The sequence below is a fragment of the Monodelphis domestica genome, chromosome 8 (genome assembly GCF_027887165.1).
Source record: "Monodelphis domestica isolate mMonDom1 chromosome 8, mMonDom1.pri, whole genome shotgun sequence".
Classification (NCBI taxonomy): domain Eukaryota; kingdom Metazoa; phylum Chordata; class Mammalia; order Didelphimorphia; family Didelphidae; genus Monodelphis; species Monodelphis domestica.
The window spans coordinates 21591360-21611042 of NC_077234.1; positions in this window are offsets into that span (position 1 = coordinate 21591360).

The window sequence follows — 19683 nt, forward strand, 5'->3', positions numbered from 1 at the left end:
TCTGAGCCAGGCTGCCTATTTCTTCTGGGTCTCCCCCTTGCCTCTGTGGTAGAGACATGAAGAGAGAGAGGTTTTGCAGGACAAGGCAAGATGCAAGAACCAAGGCTGGAGACCTGTTGTCAATCAAGAAGGTTCCAAAGGGAATGTTCCCAGTAGAGGCAGTTGAGGAAGCCAGACTAGAGGAGAGGAATTGGAATCTTGGGACTCACTCTCTCTCTGGAGGGGCTATTGAACTGAGGAGGCTTGGCTTTTTGGCTTTGACCAAAGGAGGAACTGATTCTGGCTTTGGCTCTGGGAGTTGAAGGGGGGGGGGGGGGGGCGGGGGGCTGGGACTTTTGATTTGGTCTCTGGTTCTGAGAGTTGAAACTGGCCAGGGAGAAGAAGCTGAACTGATATTATTTAGTTTCTGCCTCAGGCTGAAGTACCCTTGAGGGGGGCTTCTGAAATTCGTGGCTTTGTGAAGAAGAAAGAAGATTTTAACTGTTGTCCTCCATCTCTGACTGTCCCTCTGTCACAGTTGTGACTTCCCAAAGCCCTCATAAATCTTCATTTTAGATTAGGGACACCCTCATCCCTCTTACTTCAGTTTCCAGTTCTGTTATCCCAATAAACCCCTTACCTGAGAAAGGAAAAAGAATAACTTTATCCTCCACTCAAGGGGGGAGGGAGGAAGCCAAAAGGCTTCCAGAAGTGGGTGGTTAAGGGAGGGAGTGAGGGAGGAAGAGGTTAGGATTGATCCATTAGCCTCACATACTGATCAGTAGGCAAACCCCAGAGCATTCCCCTGCTTCAGTATCTCTCAGTGTCTCTCAAAGTACTTCTATCTCCATTGCAAATAGGCAAGTGTGTTCCCATACTTAGTAGCAGCTCTCTCTAGTCTCAAGCCAGAGTATAGTCAGTTACAAGCAACCAGAAAGTTTCCACAGATCATCTTTTCTATTTCACCTCCTTTGCATTTGATTGAGATTTAAATTGAGATATTAGGACAAGCAGCTGGAAAGAAGGCAGAGTGCTTTGGGACTCCACTCAACCTTCCAGATCTGGCTGTTTGGGGTTTAGCTTCAGGGTATCCTTTCCTTTTCCCTTCTCTACCTTCCATCCCCCTTTCCAAATAAAGTCTTAGTTTCAGTCAGATTTGGGCGTTGGTTTGCTTTCTTTCAAAGAAAGGTTGGGTGCTTAGGAACAGGATTCAAGGGTGAATCCGGTCTCATTTGTGGCAGCAAACCTGATCTGCCAGGATCATCCACAGAAGAGGGCTTGATTCCAACCCTCTCTGCCCCGGACAACTGATCAGGGATGTGATGAACATGTTCCCTGTGTTTGGGCTTACATTGGGGCTCCAGGGGTGTAAGTTACTAACATCAATTGAGCAGAGCCATAGAAAGTGACTTTCTGTCTCTCCAGGTTGCCTCAAGCTCTGGTGTCAGCTACCCCCAAGGAGGGCAAGCTCTTGCCATCTTTCCTTTCCCCCTTCCAGCTCACTCCTCAGCATCCATATTCCCATAACCTCATTTCCCCCATACTGTTTCATTGGAGTTTACATCTTCCAATGAGACAAAATCCTCAACCCTTCCCCACTTCTACAATGGAAAGTATCTCCTCCCCTTCCATTTTCACAATGAGGCTGTGCAAGGAGCTTCCACTGTGAGTTGGAGAAAAGCTGGTGAATTTATTTCTTGAAAACATCCTAGCAGACCAGAGTGGTGTTGCAGTTCCTCTGCTTCACCAGTAGGTGGCAGGAGAGCAGCAGCTGAGTGGTGGCATCTGTGAAAACTGACAGCCCGAGTCCCATCTGAGCTGAAGGGAGAAATCCAGTTTTCATCTTTATAACCTTATAATTTAGATGTAGGACGGAAAGGTCGCTGATTGGAGAATGTAGTCAGACAGTGTAGGTGAAGGAGGATTGCCTTTGCAGCCTTTTGCAAGGTAGATTTGGGGGAAATATGGATTAGATTGTCATTAGTGTTAGGGATTGGTTTACTAGAATTATCTTCCTGCTTCCTTTCTCTTTCCCTTTCCAACACTTTAGAAGTGATAATAGATGGGTGGCTACATAGCTAGTCTGGGCAGCATTGTTTCTTCAGCTGCTTAGCACAGCCATCTTTTTCCAACTGCCAATCCCAGGATTCCTTCAACTCGAGAGCCTCGAGATCACTGACAACCATGTGTAAACGCGATTATGCAGTAAATGATGAGGCTCCGCTCAGCACCCCTGATTACAGGCGGCTATTTCACCCCGGAGTCAGAAGCTAGACTGCAAGGAGTTGAGAAGCGAATGGAATCCCAGCCGATAAATGGCCAAAGGAGACAGATAGATAGAAACAGACTCTTCCTATCCATGGGGAAAAGGACCCAAATCACTCATCAATGGGAAAATGCAACTAAAGCAACTCTGAGCTTCTACTTCACAACCATCAGAGTAGCAACATTGACCAGAAGTAGAGCCTGACACATACATGTTGGACGAGAGGTCAGCAAATGGGCGCGTTAATATGCTTTGGATGGAGCCAGGAATTGGTCCAAGCGTTCTGGACAGCTTTTTGGAACTCTGTCCCTAGAAGTTGCTGAACTGAGCCAGTGTGACACCACCCACAGGGCAATCGATGGCTCAAGGAAACCAAAGAAAGCCTTGAAGACTAGATATGTAGAGGCAGATTTTAAGCAGCTCTTTTTGTAGTCAAAAGGAAACTAAGCCAAACGCTGACAAATCCGGGGTTGCCTCTCAGTGAGGGGATGAGGAAGCCAACTGTGGTAGTGAATGGAATGGAACACTATAGTGCCATAAGAAAGGATGGAAATGGTTTCAGTGAAACTTGGGAAGACTTGCAAAGTGATGAATAATAAAGTAATCCAAAGAGCAAAGACAATTTGGGTAAATATACATTATAAAGACAGACAATTTGGGGTTTTTTTTTTAAACTATTTTCTTTTACTCAGCAGAAAGTCCTTCTCACTTTCTTACTCCAAATTCTCCCTCCACCATCCTGGCCTCTTAAGGACACAAGAAAAACAAACCCCATCCAGTATGTAGCTTCAGGGAAAACAAAGGTCCGGGTTATCTGTGTCTAAATAAAAAAATGTGTCTCATTCTGCTTTCTGACTTCCTCGCCTCTCGATCAGGAATTGAGCCACATGTTTCATCATAGTCTAAACATCTTGGTTGGTCCTTTCCCTGAGAAGAGTCCAGCATAAAACTGTCAACGTGGAATCTAGAAGCCCCCAAACTGTGGCCTAGAAAGAGTTAAACGTCCTCAGTTTACTTAGCTTAAAGGTGAAAGCCTCAGTTTGACCTTCTCACTTGAGAGTTCCTCCCTGAGGAAAAGTCCTACTTCAGGGGTCTCAGACTAACAATAGACCTTCAGGTAGTTTGGGTGGGAATAGCTAATCCCTTCAGATGTTAAGTGTCTCTTTTGTCCCATGGTTTCTCCCCTGAGGCCAAAGTCCTTTACCAAGATGGCGAAGCCCTAGCCTGGATCTTTCCCTTTTGTGTCCCTGGTAAAGCCTCAGCCCCTCACTGCTATTCCAGTCTGGGACTCCTCCTTTTCCTTTGTCACCTTTGTAAGGTCCTTTAACTAGCTGCCTCATCCTCAGCCCCATGTTCCCCTAGAAAGGTATTCAAGCTCCCCAACTTTAATGGCTCCTCAGAGTTGTCACTCTGGTGTGGTTGGCTTCTGTGTTTTTCTAAGCCAACAAATGGAGGTTCCCCACCAAGATCCGAAGTCCCAGCTGTCTGAGCCTCCCTACTCACAAGGACCCAAGGCATGAGGTACCCACGAAGGCCGATTGGGGTAAGGCAGGAGTCCAGTTAGCAGAAGGTCAGGGAAGTGGCTCTTGGAGAAAGGACTCAGCTATTTAAGAGTTCTGTGGGAGGGACCCACTCTTTCATGAAGGGGGCCCTCAGAGAGCCTCAGAGTCCAGAGCCTACCTGGGGGCTGCTGGAATGGGAACAGCATGTCTGGGGTCCAAGGAGGAAGAGGCAGGGCAACCGGTTACCCAAGGAACCCCCTAAAGATCTCCGCAAGTCACATTTTCAAGGTTTGGGGCTGTTGCAGTAGAAGGTTCAGAGAAGATGGTCCCAAGGTATGGCCAAAGTGGAGTCTAGCTCGAGATGGCTACTGGCTCGAAGCTTGGCTAGGTTTGGGGGGGGAGAAGGGGTGTTGGTGGTTGGTGCCCGAGTGTGTGTGAGTGTGTGTGTGAGTGTGAGTTCTGGAGTAAAGAAAGTTCCTTTTTGGTTATTGTGTTGTAAAATGACAAGATATTGTTGGGAAAAGGCATTGCTTTAAATGGAAAGGAAACCCTGAGGTTTTCAACTGAGGCAGGAATTTCCTCTTTAGCCTTAGGCCAAATGGGGTTTCAGGCAAAGCTGGGAGAAATGCCTTTTGGGAACCCAAAGTAAATGAGAGTAAAAAGTGAAAGAGAAGGGAAGGAGATGTAATAGGAGTTAAAGGTCCTTTCTAAGCTTTTCCTTAGTAACCCCAATTGTATGTTTGGAAAGAAAATTATATGGGTTGTACTTTCAAAGAAGTAAAGAAGGGGGCAGCTGGGTGGCTCAGTGGATTGAGAGTCAGGCCTAGAGACAGGGGGTTCTGGGTTCAAATGTGGCCTCAGACACTTCCCAGCCTTGTGACCCTGGGCAAGTCACTTAACCCCCAGTCCCTCCCCCTTACCTCTCTTCTACTTTGCAGCCAATACCCAGTAATGACTCCAAGATGGAAGGGAAGGGTTAAAAAATAAATAAATAAAATAAAATTAAGGAAAGTTAGAAGCATTTTCAATCTTTTTTTTTTTTAAACCCTTACCTTCTGTCTTGGAGTCAATACTGTGTATTGGCTCCAAGGCAGAAGAGTGTGGTAAGGGCTAGGCAATGGGGGTCAAGTGACTTGCCCAGGGTCACATAGCTAGGAAGTGTCTGAGGTAAGATTTGAACCCAGGACCTCCCATCTCTGGGCCTGGTTCTCCATCCACTGAGCTACCCAGCTGACCCCAGAAGCATTTTCAATCTTGAGAATTTTGGGAGCTCATTTTTCCATTTTGAAACTTAAATTGGACTTTTTTTACTTGTTTGAGGGCTGACGTTGCCATGAGCCATTTTAATGGGGTTTGGGGGTGGTAGATGGTCTAGTCAGACTTTACTTGGTGCCAGACAGCATTTCCATCTTGGCCACACACAGGGGGGTCATTTGGGGGTTTACAAGTCCTGGATAGCCTGCGATGTGGACGCGATCGTTCCGTGGAGCCCGTAGCTTGCATGATGTTATAACTGCTGTGGAAAAGACATGAATAGAACTAATAACATGGGACGGCAGGTTTAAGGTCAGCCCCGGATAATCTTTCTAGTGACCAGTCTATGGGGAGCTGAACAAGTCCTGTTAAAGAATGTGTGTCTCTTGTTTTTCTCTTGCAGCACTGAAGCTGCAGCAAAGGAGGCTGTGCAGGAGGACCAAAGACTGGAGAGAGGAGGCTGAAGGAGGCACAGCAGAACCCGCCACATTTGAAAGACTTAAAGACTTGGGAGGGAGTGTGGGGAGGGGGGAAATTGTTGTGTTGTCATTGGGGAGTGCCTCCAGATGCCAACTGCCCATCTCCGTACCCCCAGGCTTTCCCACCATTAGTGACAGAGTCCAATGGTTTCTCCCCTGAGGCCAAAGCATTTACCAAGATGACCCAGCCTTGGCTGGCCCTTCCCTCTTGGGGCCATTGTAAAGCCTCAGCCCCTCACTATTATTCCTGTCTGGGACTCCTCATTTTCCTTTGTTACCATTGTAAAGTCAATCAACCATCCCTCTCATCCTCAGCCCCCATGTTTCACCTAGAAAGGTATTCAAGCTTGCCCACTTGAATGTCTCCTTGGAACTGTCCAGTCTATCCTGGTTGGCGTTCCCAGAGGTCAGTGTCCCTAAGGACCAGAGTGGGCCTGTGGTGCACAGCTCTGTGAAGAGGTCTACTGTCACTCTGAACCCCTTTCCTTAATCGAAGAGTGATTTTCTGACTATTTAATAGTTCTGTGTTTTTTGAAGTCAAGTAAGGACTTCTTAGCCCCAAATTTAGCTCTATACTTTTATCAAATGTATGATTACTATAATCTTTATTACTGCTTATTCTATATCTGCTCTATTCCACTGATCTACCTTTCTAGTGATAATAACCACAAACCATGATATAAACAAGATAGAATATTACTGAACTCAACTGTTATCAGAGCAAGGAGAGGCCCGTGATGAAGCAAAGGGCTTCAAATGCAGCACTAGAGAAAGAGATTCTTGGACATAATCCAATATGAAAACTTGTTTTGACACATATTTGTAATAGGTTGGGTTTGTTTTGTTTTGTTTTGTTTTGGTTTTTTTTTGGTATTCTCACTGGTAGAGAGGGACTGAAGTGGGAGAGTAAGATGGCTTAATTGACTAATTAAATTAAATATTTAAAAATAAAAAACTTCTCAAGGGGTGAGTGGTGTTGTTTTTCACCTTGGAATCTTTGATTCCTAGAAAAAAATCAGGACTCATAACTATCTCACAACTTGATTTGATTTACTAATGTACCACCCCAATCTTGCCACTCTTCCTCCATGGATGGGACATGATAACACCCACCTAGGGAGCTCTCCAGGGCCAGCAAAGCACCTAACCATGGACCTTTAGACACCCCATTTGTTTTTTGAATGGGAGGAAGGGGAAAGGATGGGGGGGGATCCCAACTGTATAGATCTCGTCTCCATCCAACCTCTTTGACCTTGTAAACCTTAAAATTTCTTAGACTTATGAATGTTGGAAATTTCCCCCATTGGGAATTTTCATACTTGAAAAAATTTCCTACTGATAGTAAGAACTCTATTGGAATATGAAACTTCTTGGCATGGGAGGATCCTTCTCCTCCCTACTTAAGACTACTTTAGGACAGAAACTTTTTGCTAAACAATGGAAAGGGCTTTGACCTATGCTTAAGCATAGAACAGGAAGTTCTTTGAGTCATGATTGATTTTAGAATTGATACAATAGAGATACTTGGAATGACAGAACCAGGTCTTGGAAACTAGAATCTCTACCCTACTCAGAGTAACAGGATTTAGGAAGGGCTACAGCAAAGATCAAGATTTAATTATTTAAGAATATGACCTTCAACAGACATGTGCAAAGGGGACAGACCTCTGGGCAGTCCTGGGTTAAGCTAGAGCCACCATTGGCACAGGGGAGACATCGACAGTGATTGGTAGATGTGAGAACTGAGGGGAGGGAACTTAGTTTGTTTCCTTAAAGATAGCGGGGTCGGAGGACTGGGGGAGGTTTGCTCTGAAGGAGGTCTGAGAGAAGGCTTGCTCTGAAGGAGGTCTGAGAGGAGAGAGGTCCTGGAGGGAGAGCTCCTGGAGAGGTCTTGAAGGAGTCTGTGGAAGGAGAACTCAGGAGGAGTCAGGAGGAGAATTCTCTGGAACATTTCTTGAAAGGAGGCTCTCTTGAAGGTGGAGCCTGAGGTTGGCATGAGAAGCCTTACCTAGAGAGATCTTGGGTGAGTGATAAAACCAACTGACTGATTTATCTCTTAGGACTGAGGTCTAGGCCTTATTGGCTTGAGGCCCTTCATTCTTATTCCTTTCTTACTTTCTCTCTTTTTCTATTGATTAATCAGTGTATTATAAATTAAATTTCTCTATAAAACCCAGTTGGCTTGGGCATATTCATAAATTGGGAATATATTCCCTGGCGACCATCTTATATTGATATAAAACCAAGACACTGTAGAAAACATATTTCAGCGGTCATAATTGATATATATATATATATTTATTTATTTATTTATTTATTTATTTATCTTGCTCCAAACTATTTTAAATCTAGCAACCTCCTGGTGAATTATTTCTTCCTCTTGAGAATTCACTCCAGCTACTCTGAACTCCTGATCTCTGACTAAGACCTACAAAACCAGGGATCTGATTATCTGCTAATCTAATTAGTGTGGATTATAGATAAACAGATGTGCTGAGCCCTTACCTAAAGTCTGGGGTTGTTTGAAGTTTAAACCCAGGAGTGAAGAGAAACATAGAAAGGTCAACATGACTAGAAAGATGATACACATATTTCCTCTGAATCTTGTAGACCAAAGGGTCTCCAAGAGGACAAGATGCTCAGCCAGAGCCACCTCTCCATGAAAAGAGCCCAGAGAGAGGAAATGACATGAAATATAGAGATGGTTTTACATCATTTTCCTGGGTCTCATGTGTACCAATGGTATCTCAGGCTTGACTTAGGACAGCCCAGGGATCTGTCAGTTGTTTCTGATTTGTCATTTGCTAACACATGTCTGTCATAGGCCATCCTTCTCAACACTCAATCCTTAAGTAGGGGTGTAGACATTCCTGATTTTGTTAGACTAATGTGATATAGAGACTTGAAGAGAGAGAGGTTTTGCAGGACAAGCCAAGATGCAAGAACCAAGGCTGAGGACCTGTCTGTCAATCAAGAAGGTTCCAAATGGAATGTTCCCAGGAGTTGGCAGTTGAGGCTGGCTGAGGACCCTTGTGGGTTTGGCTTGGTTTGGGGGCTCTCTGACCAAGGGAGAAACCTCTGCTCTCTGAGATTTGACTAACCAAGAGTTGGAGGAAAGCCAGGCTGAAGGAGAGACTTTTCTTGGTGGCTGACTGAGGGAAAAGAAGCCCTGAACTAATTTGTTAGTTCCTTCCCAGGCTGAAGGACCCTTGGGGGGGGGGGGAGCTTCTGGAGTTAAGCTGAAAGACCTTGGTAGCTTTGTGAAGAAGAAAGATTTTAACTGTTGTCCTCCATCTCTGACTGTCCCTCTGTCACAGTTGTGACTTCCCAAGCTGTCATAATCTTCATTTTAGATTAGGGACACCCTTTTACCTCAGTTTCCCATGCTGTTTCCCAATAAACCCCCTGACTGGAAAAGGAAGAGAAAAGAGTATCCTTATAGTTCACTCAGGGGGGAGGTGTGATTTTTAAATTTCCTCCATCTTGCTTGGTATAGCACTCAGGAATGTGCACACCCACACTACACAGGCATGTACTAGCTAATGACAAATCAGAAACAACTAACTGCCCCCCTGGGCTGTCCTAAGCCAAGCTCAAGCCACCATTGGCACGTATGAGGCGCAGGAAGTGAGGTAGAGAACAGCCTCTGGAGTTTGCGCACTTCCTGTGGACAGGGCTAGGCACTAGTTCCATCCTGGAGCTCTGAGCTGGGAGGAGGCCTGCAGACAGCTTTCCTTCAGATTGGTCACATGAGTGTGGACTGACTCCCTTCCCTGCCTTGGCCCTCCAAGGCCTAAAACTCCCTCTGGCTCTGCCAGAAGGTTGAGTTAACCTCTTTCCTTCTCTCCCTCTTCCCTTGCTCTCCCCCTCTCTCTCTCCCTCTAATAATGTCTTACTCCTGTTAAAATTAAATGACCATAAAACTCCATTCTGATTTGAGTGTTTCATTCAGGATTTTCATAAGTGAAATCCTTGAAGACCTATAATTAATAAAATCAGTCTTTAAAACAAATTTTCTAATGCTACAGAGGGAAGAAGCCAAAGGCTTCAAGAAGACCTGGGAGGTGAGGGAGGCAGGGAGGAGAGGGTTAAGGAGGGAGGAAGAGAGGGTAGGAGGAGATTAGGAGAAATATTGATACACTAGTCATCAGTAGGGATCAGTAGGCAAACCCCAGAGCATTCCCCAGTATCTATCTAGAGTAATCCCCTGTGGCAGTATCTCTCAGCATCTCTGTAGCAAGTGTCACATACCAGCAGCAGCTCTCTCTAGTCATAAGCCAGAGCATCCAGGCACTGCAGCAACAAGTATTGGTGTCACATATTTACCATTCTATTTCAATAAGAAATCGTTTTCCACAGATTAACACTTTCTATTTCAGTTGACACCTCTAGTTTGACTTGAACCCCATCCTTTTAAGGCAGGAAAGAAAAAATATGTTCAGACAAGTGGTTTTAGGAGTTGTGATAGTGGCAGCGATTCCTTTGAGCACAATAGTATTTCATCACCCACAGACACCCCAATGTGTTCAGCCATCCCCCAATTGAAGGGCATCCCCTCATTTTCCAGTTTTTTGCCACCACAAAGAGTGCAGCTATGAATATTCTTGTACAAGTCTTTTTCCTTATTATCTCTTTGGGGTACAAGCCCAGTAGTGCTATGGCTGGATCAAAGGGCAGACGCCCTTTGGGCATAGTTCCAAATTGCCCTCCAGAATGGTTGGATCAACTCACAACTCCACCAGCAATGAATTAGTGTCCCTACTTTGCCGCATCCCCTCCAGCATTTACTACTTTCATTTGCTGTCATGTTAGAAACTCTGGTAGGTATAAGGTGGTTCCTTAGAGTTGTTTTGATTTGCATCTCTCTGATTATAAGGGATTTAGAACAGTTTTTCATGTGCTTATTAATGGTTTTGATTTCTTTATCTGAAAACTGCCTATTCATGTCCCTTGCCCATTTATCAATTGGAGAATGGCTTGGTTTTTTGTACAATTGATTTAGCTCATATAAAAATGTTGATACTTGATGGTATGGTAAAGCTTCTTCTTCACTGATATTGAAGGTGGACCAGTGAAGGGAAGGAAAGGACTTTGAGAATAGGAACAATGAGAGAGGGTAGGAGTCTAAACCAATATAGGAATGGCTGCTCTCTCTCTCTCTCTCTCTCTCTCTCTCTCTCTCTCTCTCTCTGTCTCTCTCTCTCTCTCTGTCTCTCTCTCTCCCTCCCTCTCTCTCTCTCTCTCTGTCTGTCTGTCTCTCTCCCTGTCTGTCTGTCTGTCTGTCTGTCTGTCTCTCTCGATGTAAAACTTTCAGTTATCACTGTGTCCCTTAAAGGAATGGCTGAAAGGGCTCTGAAGACACTATCCCCAAATCAGCTACCTTTATGGATGTCTTCAATGCCCCTCTCTCTGAGAGGATCCAGGGGTGGGCCCCAGGAAAGGGGCCTTCACCACAGAAGAGATGACTTTAGGCACTCTTTGAGTCCCTGCTTCTATTTTATATCCCCTTTCACAATATATTGAGAGGCTTAACAAATATCTGACTGCTTTATAAGGTTCAATAAAAGTAAATCAGGTAAGCAAGAGTAAAGGACAGAGGGAAAGAGGTTGCCCTGGTGTTCCTAGGAGGTCCTTGGTCTATATGGGGGAAATCCCCTTTCATACAGATTTCTCTGCCCAGTCCCAATCAACTAATCCCTCTATTAGTTCAATGGCTTATCAAGCCTATTAGAACTATAAAGAAATAGGTACAGGAAGGCAAAGTAGATCAGGGCAGCTTGGCTCTGCTTTCAGTTAGTTCAAATTAGCTCTCTGTGGTGTCTGAGAGGTCTTCTCCTCAGTAGGTGGTTGTGGACAATTGGTCAAAAACAGATCTCTGGGAATATCAGATTCACCTGGATCTTCTTTGGTGGCTCTCAGAGAATCCCTCAACTTCAGAAAACAGGTCTCCTCAGCTCAAGAATTCAGCCCCAAAGCCCCAACAGCAGCTGTTTAGAATCCTCCAGCACAGATTCCTCCAAGAATCCTTTGCTTCTCTCAACTGCCCCAGACCCTCTTCTATTTTCCTGATAGGGATCTAAAACTCCATCCTTGTACCCATTTTTACATTCCTTATATATTTGAGTAATTATACCTTTGTCAGAGTTTTTTGTTATAAAAATTTCCCGAGGTTGCTGCTTCCCTTCTAATTTTGATGGCATTGATTTTGTTTGTACAAATTTTTTTTAATTTAATGTAATCAAAATTATTTATTTTATATTTTGTAATTTTTTCTAACTCTTGCTTGGATTTAAAATCTTTCCTTTCCCAAAGATCTGCCAGGTTCATCTAATTTACTTATAGTTTCCTTCTTCAAGTCATTCACCATTCTGAATTTATTTTGGTATAGGGTGTGAGATGTTGATCTAAATCTAATCCCTCTGATACTGTTTTCCAATTTTCCCAGCAGTTTTTGTCAAATAGTGGATTTTTGTCCCAAAAGCTGGGGTCTTTGGGTTTATCATAGACTGTCTTGCTGAGGTCACTCACCCAAAGTCTTTTCCACTGATCTTCCATTCTGTTTCTTAGGATTTTGTTTTTGTTTAGTTTTGATGGCCACTGCTGTAAAGTATATTTTGAGATCTAGTACTGCTAGGCTTCTGTCCTTCACTATTTTTTTTCATTATTTCCCTGGATATTGTGGAAAGGAAAAAAGACTGACAGTTGGTGGGGGAAGGGGCAACAGGGAGTGGCAGTTGGGTCTTGTGACTAGCACTTCCTTACTGCTGGGAGTGGCAGCTGAGTCTTGTGACTAGCACTTGTTTTCCTGCCTGGCTTTACTTCCTTCCTGGGGTTGGAGGAGGGAGGAGCTTGTTCAGCCCAGTCTGGAGTGGCATGCCTCTTCTTGGTTCAGCCCAAAGATTCAGGCCCAATCACTTCTTAAAGTTAGAACTGTTCTTGTTTGCTTTCTGTCTACTACTAAGATTCTGAAATTGTCAAAACTAGCACCTACGAAGGGAGTTGGAGAAACCTTCTGCCAACCAGTGGGACCTGACCAAAGCTCCAAAAGCTGAGGAAGACTCCAACCTTATTTAGGGAACTCCCTTGCCCCTCCATCCTGATATCTCTCCAATCCCAACTGGTTATTAAACTTTATATTATTTGAACTCACAGTCAGATAAGTGGACTAACTTTTCTGGGCATAAATGGAGCTAAACATAAATTCAGCCATTCAACAAAAAACAGTCCTTATCGGACTCCTGCTGCTTCCTCTCGGCAGGGGGCAGCTCTCTCCTTTGCTTCACCAAGCAATATTCTCTCTCTCCCCACAACTCCTCCATACCCTGCTACAAATCTCTCATTATCTCCCATTTTTCCAATCCCCCATTTCTTTTCCCCAATAAATATTACAATATCCCTGATCTTTTGTTCTTTCAAGTGAACTTTGTTATAATTTTTTCTAATTCAGTAAAAAGGTTTCTTGGTAGTTTGATAGGTATGGCACTAACTAAGTAAATTAATTTGGGTAGGATGGTTATTTTTATTGTTAGCTCATCTTACCCATGAGTAATTAATGTTTTTCCAGTTGTTTAGATCTAGTTTTAATTGTGCGGAGAGTGTTGTAGTTGTGTTCATAGAGTTCCTGTGTTTGTCTCGGCAGATAGATTCCTAAGTATTTTCTATTGTCTAGGGTGATTTTAAATGGAATTTCTCTTTGAGGCAAACAGGGTGAAGTGACTTTCTCAGGGTCGCACAGCCAGTAAGTATCTGAGGTCATATTTGAACTCATATCTGCCTGACAGTGTTGAGGGAAGGGGAGAGAGGTAGAAACCCCCAAGGAATACTTAAAAGCAACAAAGGGAGAACCTGAAATACCAACAAATTGTTAGGTCAGGTAAACTGAAAAACAAAAGCCACAGTTTTCATTATTGGAAAAGGACACCAGTGAGGACTGTTTCAGAGGAATACTTGTTACTTGTGTACTCCTTTAAATAGATGAAATGTATACTATTCTACAGAGGAAGATGCTGATGCTCAGAGAAGGCAAATGACTTCTTCTAGGCCCCAGTAGTCTGTGAGTGAGCTGGGATCAGAATCTAGTTTGCAAGGGGTTACATAGTCCAGTAAGTGGTGCTGGCCTGAGGCAGGAAAATCAGGTTCCAACTTCTGTGCCACTTTTTGTCTGCCTTCATGAGCCAAGTCCCAGCTTGTGCCTCAGTTTCCCCACCTGTTAAAGGGCTACATCAACATATGCAATACCTTCAGAGGCAGCGGTTTAAGGATCATTATTATATCAAATTGTGGAAGTTTCTGAAAACCTCAAAGCACCATGTGCCAGTTATCAGTTCAGTGCTCAGTGAAGTCCAAGACAAAAATATCTGATTGATTATTTCCACTAGCTTTTTAGTTGATTCTCTAGGATACTTTAAGTAGTCCATCATATCTTCCACAAAGAGTGATAGCTTGGTCTCCTCCTTGCCTATTTTAATACCTTCAATTTCTTTTTCTTCTCTAATTGCTACTGTTAGTGTTTCTAGTACAATGTTAAAAATAGAGGTGATACTGGGCATCCTGGGCATCACTCCTGGTCTAATTGGGAAGGCTTCTAATTCAAACACAAATTGAAGCTCATTTTACCTTTCTTCACTTACCCTGCCAATAACACTCAGCCATGCTCTCTCCTTCTGGATAGTGGCTAAGTCCTGGGTTCGAGTCCCACCTTAAACATTTCTATTATTCTTTGGAACAAGGTATTCAGTGTCTCTGAGACTCAATTTCCTCATCTGTAAAATGGGGATAACAAAAGCACTTACCTTTCTGGTTGTGGTGAGGATCAAACAAGATAATGTAAAGCTTCTCAAACCCTAGAAGCATTGTATCATACATCAATCAGATCATCTATTGATAATCAGACAGTATGTAGAAGCTATTATAATTCTACATTAGATTAATTATATAAATGTGAACTGTAGCTATCACCATCATCATCATGATCTCCAAAGTGACCAGAGGAAGCGTTTTTCATCAAATATTCTCCTTTGTACTGATGAGATTTCCTCTCTGACCAGTTTTCTGGGGAGGTCGTCTTTAATCATCAGTTAGCCTTTCTGCCTTGTAAGAGTTAAATAATGTTTCTACCCAGATATAGATTTTATACAGTTTATTGGAAGGGTAGACAAACATTCCTAGAAGGAACCTGACCTGAGCGTGGTGCCTCGGCCTCCAGTCTCTTTCCAATTTCCTCCCCTCTCCTGCCTCCTCTGTTCTCTTCTTGGTTCTCCCCTGATTCTCTCTCCATTCTCCCTTTATTGACACACTGCAGGTTTCCCTATGCAAAACTTGGCACAAAGATGCTATCTCAGGAATGTTTGATGGACAGGCTACTCAGGAGGGCGAATGGGTAAAATTTCCTTGACAGGACCTGTAGGAATGTAGGTAAGGGATAGAGAAAATTGTATGGATTCACTTTAAAAGGAAAGGAGGAGAATTTGGATACAAGCCCTGGGAAAGACTCTGGAAGGAAAAAGGATCTTGGGGTTTGGCTGCTTTTTAACTGTGTCTCTCTGGATCTGGCTTTCCACTGAGCTGGAAGGAGGATCTTTGCTCTGACATTTTCCCTGCTGGAGAATTTGCCTTGGAGTAGACCTGCTTTTCCCTGAAGTACAGAGACCACCCTCCTGAGATCCACCTGTCAGAGGTCCCCTGGGTGAAGGTAAACCCAAGGGTTTGGTCATCTGTGACTCTGGGTATCCCTAGGAAACAACCCCAGGCTTTAGGTAAGGGCTCAGTGCATCTGTGAGTCCTTCCTCTTTCTCCTTTTGTGATAATCCACACTAGTTAGGTTAGCAGATAGTCAGATCCCTGGTTTTGAGGGTCTTAGTCAGAGATCAGGAGTTCAGAGTAGCTGGAGTGAATTCTCAAGAGGAAGAAATAATTCACCAGGAGGTGAATGAGGTTGGGTGGAGAAGAGATCTATAGTGTTGGGACCCTCCCTATCCTTTCCCCTTCCTCCCATTCAAAAAATAAACTGGGTGTCTAAAGGTCCAGGGTTAGGTGCTTTACTGACCCTGGGGAGGTCCCTAGGTGGGTGTTTATCATGTCCCATCCATAGAGGAAGGATTTCTATTTCATTCAGAGGGTGCACACAGTGCTTTATGCATCTATTTTCTCATCTTTACTACAGTTGCTGAACTGCAATCCAAAGTTTTCTCTACTATGAAATTGAGCTTTACTCCACTCTATTTATTCTCTAAAATTTTAGTCACCAGGAATGTATACACCCCCCAGTTAAGGATTAGGATTAAGTGTGGAGGGAGGAAGGTCTAGGACCCACGTGTGCTAGCAAGTGACAGATCAGAAACAACTCACTGCTCCCTGGGCAGTCCAGAGCCAAGTTTAAGCCACCATTGGTACAGAGAAGGCACAGAAAGTGACAAAGAACTGCCCTTAAATTTCGTGGTCACTACCTGTGAAGGTTCTTTGCCTTGGAACTTGACCTTGGAGGAGCTCGGGCTTGAGATCTGAGACTTCTTTCCTTTGGACTGACACATGGTGAGTGAAAGCTGACTTCTTTTCCTTGACTTCTGGAGGCACTAGCTTTTGAAGAGGTCTCTCGACTTGGGACTCCCTTTTCCTTGACTTTGTGGAGACACTAGACTATGGAGAGACCCCTCATCTTGAAGGAGGCCTCATGGATGGAAGCCTTGTTAAATAAATCCCTTGATTTGTCAGGGTTTGGCTTACAAAAAGAGCTGCTTAAAATCTGCCTCTACTATTCTTCAAGGCTTTCTTTGATTTCTTTGAGCCAGCGATTGCCCTGTGGGTGGTGTCACATTGGCTCAGTTTAGCAACTTTTAGGGACAGAGTTCCAAAAAGCTGTCCAGAAGGGTTGGACCAATTCATAGCTCCATCCAAAGCATATTAACGCGCCCATTTTCTGACCTCTCGTCCAACATGTATGTGTCATTCTCTATTTTTTGGTCAATTTTGCTACTCTGATGGTTGTGAAGTGGAAGCCCAGAGTTGCTTTAGTTGCATTTTCCCATTGATAAGTGATTTGGGTCCTTTTTCCCATGGATAGGAAGAGTCTGTTTCTATCTATTTGTCTCCTATGGCCATTTATCAGCTGGGATTCCATTCGCTTCTCAACTCCTTGTGAAGAAACATACTGATATCATAGGGACTAGCCCTCCAGACAATACCCTAAATAAGGTCCCTTGTCCCAAGAACTAAAATGACCATGTCCTTATTTATGTTATGTCACCTCTTCAGGTTTCACTGACCTGATCTAGGTCACTGGCCAACCATATGTTAAAAAGGAAACATCTGGGACTAAGATTGATGTGTCTTCACTGTTGGTGCCTGGTTCTCCAGACCAAGATGACCCCCACACCCAGCCCCACTATATAAACCAGATCAATGCAATGCTCAAGGTCTTCCACTTCTTGTGGAGGCCCAAGCTATAACTTGAATAAAGTACCTCTTGTGTATTTCATTACCGTGTGTCTCCTTGGAATCTGAACCAGAACCGGACCGAACATTTGGGGGCTCTTCTGGGATTCCAAAGGTTTGGACCACACAATTGTAAAGGTACTTATATCCCTGAAGGGAAATCTGAGTGTGTCTGTCTCTGTGAATGTGTATGGAGAAGGGAGAGTCTGGATCATGGTATACGGCTAAGTGGCGAGCAGATTCTGTGCTCTGCAGATTATATGGAGATGGCCTATTGCCAAGCCAGATCCATTAAGACTCCCTTTGACCTGTTTCTTAGTGAGGATCTGCCAAGTACATGGTTCCCAAGTCCCTCAAGGGGCCGGGTCGGAACAGCTGGGAAAAACGGAAGTTGTTGTTTCAAGAGATTGAGAGATTTCCCTTCTAGAAGATAGGTTAAGAGCGATTAGTAGGAACTTTGGGGTGGTTAGAGGCCCCCCGCCCGAGTTGGACTTGGGACAGGGATTGGGTCCCTGCAACAGAAGTTTGAGTCCTCTGAGGACCCAATGAGTCCTAAGTTAGACGGTGAGTGTGAAAAATTTCCACACTGGCAGACTTGCCAAGGAATAGGATGTCTAAGATAAGCCCCTGGGGTCAGGGGAGTGTACTCTTGCCTGCCCTGAAACCTAGTGAAAGTCTGTGTCTCTGTTGTTCATCTTCCACGTCTATTTGTTGTCTGGTGTTTACTGTTGGTCTTGTGTGTCTTTCTATGTTTGACCTCGTGGGCCAACAAACATCTCGTCTCTGTATTCTTAAATTGGACACTCACAAAAAGTGCCACAGGCGGGGTCCAGCCTCATTCACGACTCCAGGGTTCCCGGCAGGTAGCGAACTATCAGTCAAAATAAATAAAATAAAATAAATAACAAATGGAAGCAGCTTAATCATAATGGCCATGGGATTGCTTTGCATCTCGGCTGCTCCGACATTCCCAGGCCTGGGATTTATTTTTATATCCATATTCTTGGCATGCAGATACACAAAATCAAAGAGAGATCACTGGAAAAGTGATACATTAACTTTTAACAAATCACTTGATTAACATTCTATATTTGTGTATTGTGATGACAGACAGAATAAAGGTTGCACACAAGATAAATGATTTCGTCACAGGTGGCTTACTAGGGAGTTTGAGTTACTGATTTGTGTAATTGAGTCACTGAGGCATATTGAAGCTTAGTGTACCTGTACTGTACCTGTACCTATTTTATGGGCCTCTATGATTGATTTGTGTGCTGGCTTCATGAGAAAGTTTTGGGCTTGGCCTGTAGCTGCGGTTTTGCTGGGAATTATGGACCTAAGTAAAAGTTAACCCATGATAGTCTTTTGGGATTGGGTTTGAGGGTCTGATCTTTTGGTGATGTTTTGGGGGATAAGGGTACATGTGTTTTGCTCTTGCATTATTTCTTTGTGACTAGGGGGAATAATAATCATGTCAATTCATAGGTAAAGGGTATTGATGAAAGAAGTCATGCAAGGGGGATAGAGTGGGCAGTCACATCTCACCAAGGACCACTCTGTGGTCTCCCCAGCTACCACGCATGACCCTGTCAAGGCATCGTGGACTGATGGCCCCCAGCAATTATGGCCATTGGGACTGCTTTGCATCTTGACAGCTGCTCTATGATTCCCAGGCTTGATTTTTATTTTTATACCCATTTTCTTGGCATGCAGACGGCATTACCTAACACACATGTTCAAAGAGAGCTAATTAGAAAAGTGATACATTATTGTGATTAAAGAAAGAATAAAAGATAAATGATTTCATCACAGGTGGTTCACTAGGGAGTTTCTGAGTTACTGATTTGTGTAATTGAGTCACTGAGGCACATTGAAGCTTAGTGTACCTGTACTGTACCTGAACCTATTGTATGGACCTCTATGATTGATTTGTGTGCTGGCTTCATGAGAATAGGCTTCTGTGAGTGGGAAAGTTTTGGGCTTGGCCTATAGCTGCGGTTTTGCTGGGAATTATGTAACTAAATAAAAGTTAACCCATGATAGTCTTTTGGGATTGGGTTTGAGGGTCTGATCTTTTGGTGATGTTTTGGGGGATAAGGGTACATGTATTTTACTCTTGCATTATTTCTTTTGAGACTAGGGGGAATAATCATGTCAATTCATAGGTAAGGGGCATTGATGAAAGAGGTCATGTAAAAGGGGATAGAGTGGGCAGTCACATCTCACCAAGGACCACTGTTATCTCCTCAGCTATCACGTGTGATTCTGTCAAGATGTCATGGTATGATGGCTCCCAGTGTATCCCCCCTTTTTTAATTTTTGAGCCGAAGAGACTTCGGTTCAATTTGGACTTGCCAAATGGTGGACCCTAGGTATCAGATGAGTACTGGAAAGCAAAAAAGAATAAGAAAACATAAGACAAGAGGAAATCCACAAGCAATAAAGGTATAGGTCAAATCACTGTTGGAGATAAGGGAAGATGAATTAGCAATGGATAAGACTGAATAAAGGGAGGTGCCAGACTGACTGATATCCATGATTTGTCTGTATTGTGTGGACTCCTTGTAGGAAAGGTTGGTAGTGGTGCAATGAGTGCAGTGATGTCCAGTAAGGGGTGCAATGAAGGGTTTAGGATGGTTTAAACTGTTGGAAATTAATTGTAAGGCATAAATGCCTGGGCCATCATACCAGTCAATAGTCATATTAACAGGAAGTATGATAAAGGGTGGTTATTTAACAACAAGTACAATGGTAGCAGGATTGGAGGGATTAA